Source organism: Brienomyrus brachyistius, chromosome 9 (assembly GCF_023856365.1).
Source record: "Brienomyrus brachyistius isolate T26 chromosome 9, BBRACH_0.4, whole genome shotgun sequence".
NCBI lineage: Eukaryota > Metazoa > Chordata > Actinopteri > Osteoglossiformes > Mormyridae > Brienomyrus > Brienomyrus brachyistius.
In genome coordinates, this window is record NC_064541.1 from 19,035,719 (window position 1) to 19,045,942 (window position 10,224).

The 10,224-nt window shown below is 48.7% G+C and overlaps 1 pseudogene; it reads right to left on the minus strand.

Annotated features, from left to right (window-relative positions):
- The window catches only part of LOC125749489 (ubiquitin-conjugating enzyme E2 E2-like), a 30,175-nt pseudogene extending 20,530 nt beyond the window's left edge, over positions 1 to 9,645 (minus strand).
- Positions 9,646 to 10,224: the final 579 nt, after the last annotated feature.

Consider the following 10,224-nt stretch of genomic DNA (forward strand, 5'->3'; position numbering starts at 1 on the left):
ATCCTCCTAACAGGTCATGGGGAGGGGGGGGGGGGGGGGGGTAGCCCTGTCGGAATCGCCATCAACTGTCTGAGGGATGTAATTAATGAAATATACTGGATATCAGAGGTGGAGATTTCAGGTCCAGAGAGTACAAATCCAGACCAAGATTTTGTTTCAATCAACCAGTTGAGTCCTCTGTCATTGTTACTCTTTATACTCAACTGGTTGGTTGAAACAAAATCTTGGTCTGGATTTGTACTCTCTGGACCTGAAATCCCCACCTCTGCCGGATATGAGAACTGAAGCAGAATCACGACTTCCTGACAAGCCATGTGACCACTAGGCGGCCAATGAGCGCGACATGTCTGTGTGTTGCACTGGCTACTTTGTGGACACAGGGCATGGCTATGTCTTCCTCATTAGATGCTTTGTGGTCACATGGCACAGCTGTGTCACGCTCATTGGCCGCTTGGTGGTTACATGGCTTGTCAGTTATAATTCCGCTTCAGTTGGTATGTACTGCGTTTTCTGGAGTCCGTGACCCCTGGTTGTGACATTTATTCACTCGGGATGATTCATTAAATCTTATTCCTGTGGTATCTCAATTACAATTGGCTCTTAAACCCAATGCAATAAACACCGGAAAAATCTTTTTACACATGAAATGAAGCTGCTTTAACCTTTAATAATTTTTCATTGCAAGCACACTGACACTCACCTCCAGCGCTACTACAAAATTCAGCATGTATATGGCAATTCCTGCCCCCCACCCCGGCTAATTGGAGTTGTTTTGTGATTCTCAGGTCAGAGGTTGTTTTTCCCATTTTACACAAACAAGGGAACAATAAAATAAAAACATAAGTCAGGTCTGCATAATAATGCCACTGTAGACAAAACGACCAGAAAAACAGCAACATTAAACACACACACACACACACACACACACACACAGGGCCTATTATCTTAGCTATGCCTCCCACTGTTCTTATTTGTTCTCTGTAAATCCTGTTAAATTGCTCAATTAAAAGAACTCTATTTTTTTCAAATAAACCTACATTAAACAAAAAAATAACAATTCATTACTATACTTTAGTATTTTTATCAGTATCTTCACCAATTATGCTATATAACAAAAAAAGACAGCAAACATCTTTAACAGAACAAAAGGACATTAAACCTGCTTAAGCCGCCTGTGACCTGTAGTGCAAATTACCTGGGATGGCGACAGATGAGTCCTTAACGGCAGAATGAATGAATAGGTTCGATGACCGACTGTGATTGGCTAAGCGAATCTTGACCCGCCCTCCATCCGACGCCACCCAATCACCTTCATTCTGCTGCTAACGGCAGCAACCCAGACCCAAACTTGTGCCGGCTAGCTTTAGACGCCTCTGCTGAAAGGATTCTTTTCCCCAGCGGCGCGGACCCCCCATGAATATTCATCTCCAGCAAGGCCGCGATCAATCGACTGGCAGGACGTGTGCTGGTGACAGCAGCATGCCGCCGCCGATTCTCTGAAGGAAGCATCAGACGCAGAAGCTCTCAACAGCTACCACTGCATATGTACAAAGGGAGTGATGGCCAGCAGCCCCTGGGGTTGTGGAGGTCAGCCGGGCTGGATGCACCTGAAGATATGTGCAGATGTGATCCCTGTCACTTCTGACCCCTACGGCAACCTGGTGCACCTCTGATACCCTCAGAACTGACTGACAGCATCCAATAAACAAACCATACTCACTCTGCACACCAGTTATTCTCAAAGAACCATTTCTCAAAATGCAATTAGTGCTGTAATTGAATAATTTATCAGGTATGATTTACAGTAAATTGAAAAAGGGCGACACGGATCCCATGTGCAACGTCTGTAAAACATCTCAATAAGCCATGTCCCCCGTGGACAGGAGGGATTCCGCCGGCCTGCTCATCTCCGCGGCCTGCAGACTGTGCTTCGGGCATATGCTCCTGCGCGTGAGGAGAAGCGCCCCCACATAAAAGCTTCCTTTCAAGTTGTGAACAGTGGTGAAAGCCAGTGGTAGCTAATACACTGCTCCCCTTGGCAGTGATCGCTCCGGGTGAGCCAGATGTCGCATGAAAAAAGGACTCAAACAGAATCCGGCCATGAGGCCAAGGCAGACTTAGAGCTTAACCCCCCCCCCCCCCCCCCCCCCCCCTACCAGCTCTAGAGGAATCATGCTTGGACAGGATATAGTTCTGGATCTTTAATTTTAAACACTAAAATAATAACTCTATAATAGTATAAATAATATCAAATAATACTTAGGAAAGTCCCTGGTCAGGAGGGCCAGGAAACCCATTCCTTTGCTCAGACAAAAGAATGTTTATTAAAAAAATGTAAAAAATCACTCATTCCATTGGCTGCTGCGCCAATGCATGGGCATGTGAAGGCAATGCATCACGCAAGAAAGGTCAACAGCCAAGAATTACAAAAAGTCCGTTAAATGCCACTTTTTTTTTGCAGACTGCAGAACAGAAACTACATCAGACTAACCTGGAAGCGGAGACCGTTAAACGGAGAGTGTTTATTACCGCGCAACATTTATCCTTACGATGGCTATTGCCATGGAAATTTCCCCATTCATCGCCGATGGCCTAGGATTCATCTTGAAAATGTCACGCCTTTTTCTCAGAACGATATTAGGATTTTCACATTTCTTTCCCCCCTTTTAACTCGGCTACTCGTTCCTCCGCGACACATGAGAAGCCGCATTTTTTTGTGTTGCGTCGGCTTCATCTGGGGCTCGTGGCCAACGGAGACGCGGGGTCTCAGATACCACCTCAGATTCTGCAGCACTAACCGAGGGCAGAGAAGGAGCGCAGCTGCAGAGGATCCGTGCAAGACCCCACTCCGGGAAGCGGAGAACCACGGCTTGTTTCGCGTGACGTTATTTATAAACCATCAACCTCACCCCCTCGGTTTCACTCAAAATCATCCACCCTCATACTAACGCAGGCCGCAAACAAAATAAAAAGGAATAAAGACAATTCACAAACTATAACTGGAGTCTTGCACCTTAAAATGTAAAAATAATTTACTTGTGTTACATTTTAAGCAGGTATCTGTGACCTTATAGGAGGCTGTTTAATGTACAGATAAAACGTCAGGTGACACATCCTGTCTTCCTGCAGGCCATGAATAGTGAGAGTGAATTTCCTCCTAATTTGTAACATTACACATCTGCTCGAAGGGATTAAGGAATCCTGCGTTATTCGAGGTGGCTCCCAGCCGGGTCCTGTCCCATCTCCCAGCCTTTTATAACTAATAGCCTCTCGTATCAGACCTTTGTTAATCCCTAATTGAATAATGGCAACACCGTGCCCAACAGATGACACTTCAGGACGACAAATCCCCAGTAGTCTCAAGCTTTTCCTTAAGGCCCCAATCTCCTGGAAAGAAAGCATGCACCTCTATCCATCTTCCTGAAATGCTTATCTAGTACAGGGTCACTGTTCGCCTGCAGTCTCTCCCAGGAAGCACAGGGCAGGGAAGCCCTCTAGGAGATACGTACACTGTGGGCAGTGCAGAGACACCAATTCACTGAAGTGCGTCTTTCTGGACTGTGGGAAGAAACCTGCACAAACACGGGGAGAGCCTTCAGATTCCACGTGCAGCCGGAAGCGGGAATCAAGCCCACAACCCCCCTTAGCAACAGTGTTACTCAACCTACAGGCAATTAAAGCAACATTTGTTAGAGATACACCCACAAACACCCTCCGAGTCTTCAAAGAATTTAACGTCTGTGCATCATTATTCTAAGCAAATAAGATCTAACCGATGTGTCATAAGGGAGGAAGAGAAACATATTACCGGTGTTTTCCGTGCATATACAGGAAGAGAGGTCCACCATTCTAGTGTTTTCCGTACACATGTGACCAGCATGACTCTCCCTGGCCTCGTCCCAGTTTCTCAGACAGGGACAGAGCTCTGACCAGCTGACACATCACGCTCCTAATCGTTTTTCACCACATTCACGTATCTGAAGACGCGGCCATCACCAAGCGTGCCCATCTTACAGCCGCGTGTCATCGCCACCGGCACACAGCCCGCGGAGGGGTAGGGGGAATTAAGCGGAAGTAGCTGCTGGGTCATCCGGCGCGGTAGCCGCCAATCCGCTCTGCTCCGGAAAGCCCCCGCACCGGGCTCCGGCTTCCCAGGCGCTGACCTCGTCCTCTCGCGCTACACGTCACATCGCTCTATCGACCCCTGCGTCTCACGAAAACAACCCAAGAGCAAAAACAAAGAAGAAGAAGAAGAGGAGAAAACTGACCAATGGGAGAGAAGGACAGAATACTGGCCAATGGGAGAGGAGGACCGAATACTGGCCAATGGGAGAGGAGGACAGAATACTGGCCAATGGGAGAGGAGGACAGAATACTGGCCACTGGTCTAAAAACCAGCAAAGGCCTGAGGTCAGTCTGTGATGGAACAAAGATGGGAAAACACAGGACCCCAAGACCCACTGACACAAACAAAGCATGACAGCGGCCACTAAGGTAAACGTACCTTCACATTGTAACAAAAAATTTCAGTCATGGGTCAGAGGCTGCGTCTAAGCTCTCTGCTAACATCATACACATCTCGTGCTAAGGCAAATCTCACCGAATCACGGAGGGCGTCAAATGTTCTGTAAGTCTGCGTCTGGATTAACCCTTTAAGGACAACTGAAAGTGGACAGCTTTTGAGTAGTGGATCTGGGGGGGTAGGTATGCTGGGAGGCTGTAAAGAGCACAGGAAGAGTGGGAGTGACTGCGGAATGAAGGTGTAGACCAGGAGTCACCAACTATTTTACCCTGGGGGCCAAATTCCATCAGCACCACAAAGTCAAGGCGCATTGCGTCCAAATAAAAAGACGTTGACCAGAGGGGACCGGCTCCCCCCACAATAAAATCTGCTGACTTGGGGGAGGGGGTCCAGATTCAACGGTTTCGGTCCAGATGTGGAATAGCCACAGCGGAGAATCATTGTGGAAATTCAGGAAACACAGTCCACGACGAAGAAATTAAAAGCTGCATATTCTTACCTTCCAAAAGACCGTGAGCGTGAGTATGAATGGTGACCCCACATTAAGCTCTCAGTCACTCACGCTTTAAAGGAACCGTCAGAAAAGCAGACCCCTCCTCCCATTAAAACCCACGTGCTTCTGCTTCTACGGGCTCTGCTGCACCCAGTGATGCTCGCTCAGTCCCTGCGTCCCAGAGAGCCCCATGATGACCGCGTGCATGTCTGCCATTTAGACATCAGCTCAGCGGGATGGACACCATCAGGACATCCGGGGACGCAGCGGGATCCTGTTCCGGCTCAGACGTCAGAGGAAAGGGGCAAATCAGCCTACAGTAGCTCATTCCAACTTGCCAGTGGAATTCATAGCATCTGTGTACTGACTTCTCAAAAAAAAAATCCCTAGCCGTACTGTTCAAAGAGCCGAGATTGAACGGTAACCCATATCCTGCTAGAATAAAAGTTATATAAGAAGCCAGACACTTCTGCCAGCTGCTGTTATAGATTTGCAACATCAGTGTTATGCCTCGGCTCGTCCTTGGACACGCCACCACGTCACTGCGAAAGCCTCCGCCCACGTCCGCTCCCGAGCCGCCGGGAATGACATCACAGCGTGCCGCTTCACAAGATGGAGGGGGTAACCGGGTCAAGCTGCTGCCCTGCGTGTGGGCATTCGTTCGATTAAGGCTAAAAAAAACACACAACGCATGCAAAACGAGCATCAGGAATGGCAGCGAAGGTTTCATTTAGTCATCTGTGCGCCTTTGTATAAAAACGGCCAGGACTCGCCGCTAAAGACTTTGCGTTTCAGGCCAAAAAGCAGGATTCAGAATAACCGATGTCACCTCAAAGTGCCCATCCTCAGTCCCTCCGCAAACCCGGGTGTTTGGGCAGGTCACTAAAATGAAGCACAAGTGGCCGAAAGCATGGATTCCACCTGAGAAAATGAGAAGGGGGCTATAGCCCCCTCGGTGTTACAGTCCCACACAGAGGCGGCAGACGCAGCTTCTATTGTTTTCTCCTCTACAGTTTGTTTCTTAAATTAATAGAGAGATACTGGTGGGGGGGGGGTCTCTTTTCTAATCAGAAAGGAGTGCGACTTGAGGCCTTCGTCGGTCTCATTCATCAGAATCCATCACGTGTTTCTCAGAAACCTGGAAGCTCCGCCCTCCAGACCCTACAGCCCCGCCCCCCGGACAGAGGACAGGTGCTAAGAATCTCCAAGTGACAAAATCATGCTGCATTACCAGAAATGTTGAACTTTGGGCCAGGTGGGGTTTGCTATACTCATAGGTACCATGTTATCATATCAGCCTCGCCCCCCCCCCACACACACACACACAAGCAGCTACTGGCTGATCACACAATTAGCTCGGTACATTAACAGCACAGGATTCCTCATTACTCCTTATCTTTATAATAATATTGCCTCCTCAAATGACTCACTACTGCCTCCCAGGGACTCGCCCAGGACCTGCAGTTCTAGCCAACATCCCAATGCCTTTCAACCAGTGAAAGCCACAGACTGGGAACCAGCTCCAAACTCATCCCTAGTGCTGGACTCATCCCCAGCATCAAACTCATCCCCACCTCAGCCTCCAGACTCATCCCCAGTGCCTGCCATCCCAATAATCTTCCCAATCAGCAGGAGTGGAAAGCTAGGGAACGGACCCCCCCCACACACACACCACCCCCCATGGTGAAATGCCACTTTCTCCAGTGGCAGCCTGAAGCAAGGGGACAAAGGTACTGGCACTCACCTGCAGTTTGGTGGGGGGTCTAGCGTAATCTCGGCAAGTTCTTTTTGAATCCTGAAGAAAGAACAGACAGATAGACCTTTCAGGGCCGAGCAGAAACCGGCCGACTGGCCTAGACCGTGCGACGCAGAAATGCATGAATACCTCAGGAACCCCATTGTGGAGGGGCCCCACCAACCCCCCCACACACACACACCTCACACACAAACCACAAAGACCACCAGCAACCTATTGTCGAAAATGTAAAGTCATTTTCAAAGAAAAACCTTTCTGGAGACACCTTCACAGAGACGCGCGGGGATTTTCCCCTCGTCGCCGTAACAAAGGTGGAAGACGTCGATATTTCCCGACGCCTCCATCTTCAGGAACCGGATAAGAGGTTTTCTCGTTAATAAGTCGCCGTTCGTCAGCTCTGCCGATGTCGTATTCCCTTTAAGTAGCGTTCTCGTAACAGCGCATCGTGTCTGTTATAAAGGGGCACCGGGGGCCAGCGTTTAAATCCGCTGCTGTTGATTTAGTGAGGAGATACTTACGGCTAAGGGGGGGGGGTGACATGAACCAAAAAAAAAGCCCAGATAAGAAGAATAGAGGCGGCAAAAGAGAAAACAAGCACTTGTAGCAGGAAATGTAACACTAAATCAGCCAGATCACAGAGCTATCCCGGCCCCTCCTGGGGGATTCACCATACCCGAAAATGGCAGGCTGACTCACTCCATCTGCAGGGACACCAATGGGAGGGGGCCCTGTATTTTTTTTTTTTTTACTGGGCCTGCTGAAGCTCTACAACATTAAAATGTAATATAAAAGGGAGGGGCTTCATCCCCGCAGAGAAACGGTACATTCTGGAAAGTTTCTGAAGGCCGGGCAACAGCAACCATGCCTGTTACATAATCTTGTCTTTGTGGTGATTCTCTGGAGGAAGGAACAGGAGGTCGGTGTGTAAAATCTAAAGGCCCACATGGATTCATAAGTGCGTAGCCCACGTCTCTGTCCTCAACGGCGTTTTTAAAAGCAGGTCTCACAGTTGGGATCCACCCCTCCATGCACCCATAGTCCCCTCTGGACTTACCGCTTGGCACTGGTTGAGAGTTTGGCCGCGGTCTTGCTGGAAATCTTGGTCTCCTTCTTCTTGGGCTGTGTCTGGTCCCTCTCCTGCTCTGGAGGGACCGACTCTCGTTGCTCGATATCCGAGCTGCCCCCGCTTGTACTGGGACTGTCGTCCGGCCTCTGAACCTCGTTGGACATCCTGGTCCTGCGGCCAGACGATGGAAACGGTCCGGGGAGGGCAATGGTGAGGCGCGTAACCTCACAAATCCACCTCTTATTCATCCTCCTCACCACAATCCCTCCTCACTTGTTCTCCTTGTACACCAGCCATCCAGTGTCTTTTATGTGGCTGGAAAATCTTTCATGATATTGTCAGTGTCTAAACATATTTCCAAAGAAACTGAAAGTAAAACAAACTCTGAATTAAATGGAGCTAAAGAGAATGAACTATCCTTCCTATTTTGTTTTTTTAACCACAAGCTAGTTTCACATCTTTATTATAACTCCTGCGTTTACAGTTGTCTTCTACAGCAGCAGTTCTTACACTATTCTTTCGTTTTTTCCTCAATCTTAAAAAAAATCCATAAAAAGAATAATTTCAGAGCAGATACATTTTGCGCTAGAAAAGCCAGTCAGAAATATTTACGTATAACTGGGGACCAACTCTGAACTCTCTAATCAGAAAACTTGGAAGCTGCTTTTTTGTATTATGAAACGGAAGATTAAGCAAAGCAATGCAGTATAACGTATCATAGGTAATTCAGAATGAGAGGTCTGTCTTGGTAATTTATTCGGGTGGTTTAATGGGAAGTCGTGCATGCAAGCTCGGCTTTTCCGCTGGAAATTCAGGGGAGATGTGTGTAAAACTACACAGCGACCAATATTATTACACAGATCTCACCCACTTGCAACCTGCATATTATACACACACTATATATATATATATATATATATATATATATATATATATATATACACTTAAATAAATCTGGGCAGTAAAGTTATCCCAGCAGCGCGGCTCCTTCTGACCGATGCAGCCCCCCAGATGCGCTTTGGGGGTCTAAGACAGGTTGAGCAAAACATAAAATTGTTAAAAATGATCCCATCGCCAGGCTGCCGCTTGTTTTGGAAATATGCCCCCCGGTTTTTAACGCGGAGCTGTCAAAATTCCCCGAGTTGGATAGCTAACTGCAGGCGGACGGGGGTGCAGGGGTTGTGGGGCGTGGGGGGGTAGGGGGGGTGGCTGCCGTCGCCGCTGGTGGACCGGAGGAGGGGGGCGGCCGCGGATCATGTGCGCTGTTCATTAAATGAAGGCTATTTTAAGAGGCCTGGAAACGCACGTCCCGAAAGAAATATGCGGAGAGCACGCGTTTCGCCTGGATCTATTCCCAGGGCAGGGGGGGAAAGAAAGGAAAGGGGGCTGAGGGTAAAAAGGGAGCCCGCCGATAGCGCGGGCACCGAGGCGGACCCGCCGGGAAACGTGCCGATCCGCCAGCGATGGTAAGTGACCGGAATGATTGCCTCGGCACAAAGACGCCCCCCGCACATCCCCCCTCTCCATGAAGGCGATCACTTTCGGGAGCCGCTTCCTCACTTTTTACGAGGCACTTTCCAAGCGCGGCTGCGGAGACCGGCGGTTTCGCGTTACCTGTCGAACGGGCGTCGATTTCGGGGAGGGGGAAACGGTCTGGGGCTCTCAAATCCCGGCGTAAAGTCTCTCCCGTGTCGCTGGCTGACCCGATCGCGCCGCTCTGCTCGCTCCCTCGTCTTAAAGCTAAGCTAGCTAGCGAGTGAAAAGCGGAGGATGGAAGAACCTGAGGCAGCCGGACCGCCTCCGTGCGCGCTCCCGAAGCTCGATGCGTGCTGCGCGCTCCCGGCCGCTCCATGCCAGGGGTGGGGAGTGGGCAATAGGGATATTTGTGTTGCTTAACATCGGGTAATGTGGGCGATGATACTGCATCATTAAATCACACGCTGGGCTCGGCCTGGGGACGCTTAATAATAAAAGTAGCTTCGTGGTCCCGCAATAACTGCAGACGAGAGTGGTTCAATAATGTAGTAATAGTAGTAGTAGTAGTAGTAGTATTAATAATAATAATAATAATAATAATAATAATAATAATCATCATCATCATCATCAGCAGCAGCAGCAGCAGCAGCAGCAGCAGCAGCAGGATGTATGGATGAAGACTGAGATTTAAACTCGCACAAAAGACCAAAAGAAAAAGATGTGTGACCGTTTTAAGTGGCGTCTGACTCCTAAGTGTGCAGATTATTCTCAGACTTCCCCGGACTTTTCCACCTTCTTTGGAAAGCACAGGATTTTACAGAAGTAAGACAATAGCTCTACTGTATGCATTCTTATTTGCTTATACTAATTGCAGCCTACATTATTATCGACCTATCCTCACATGTCGAATA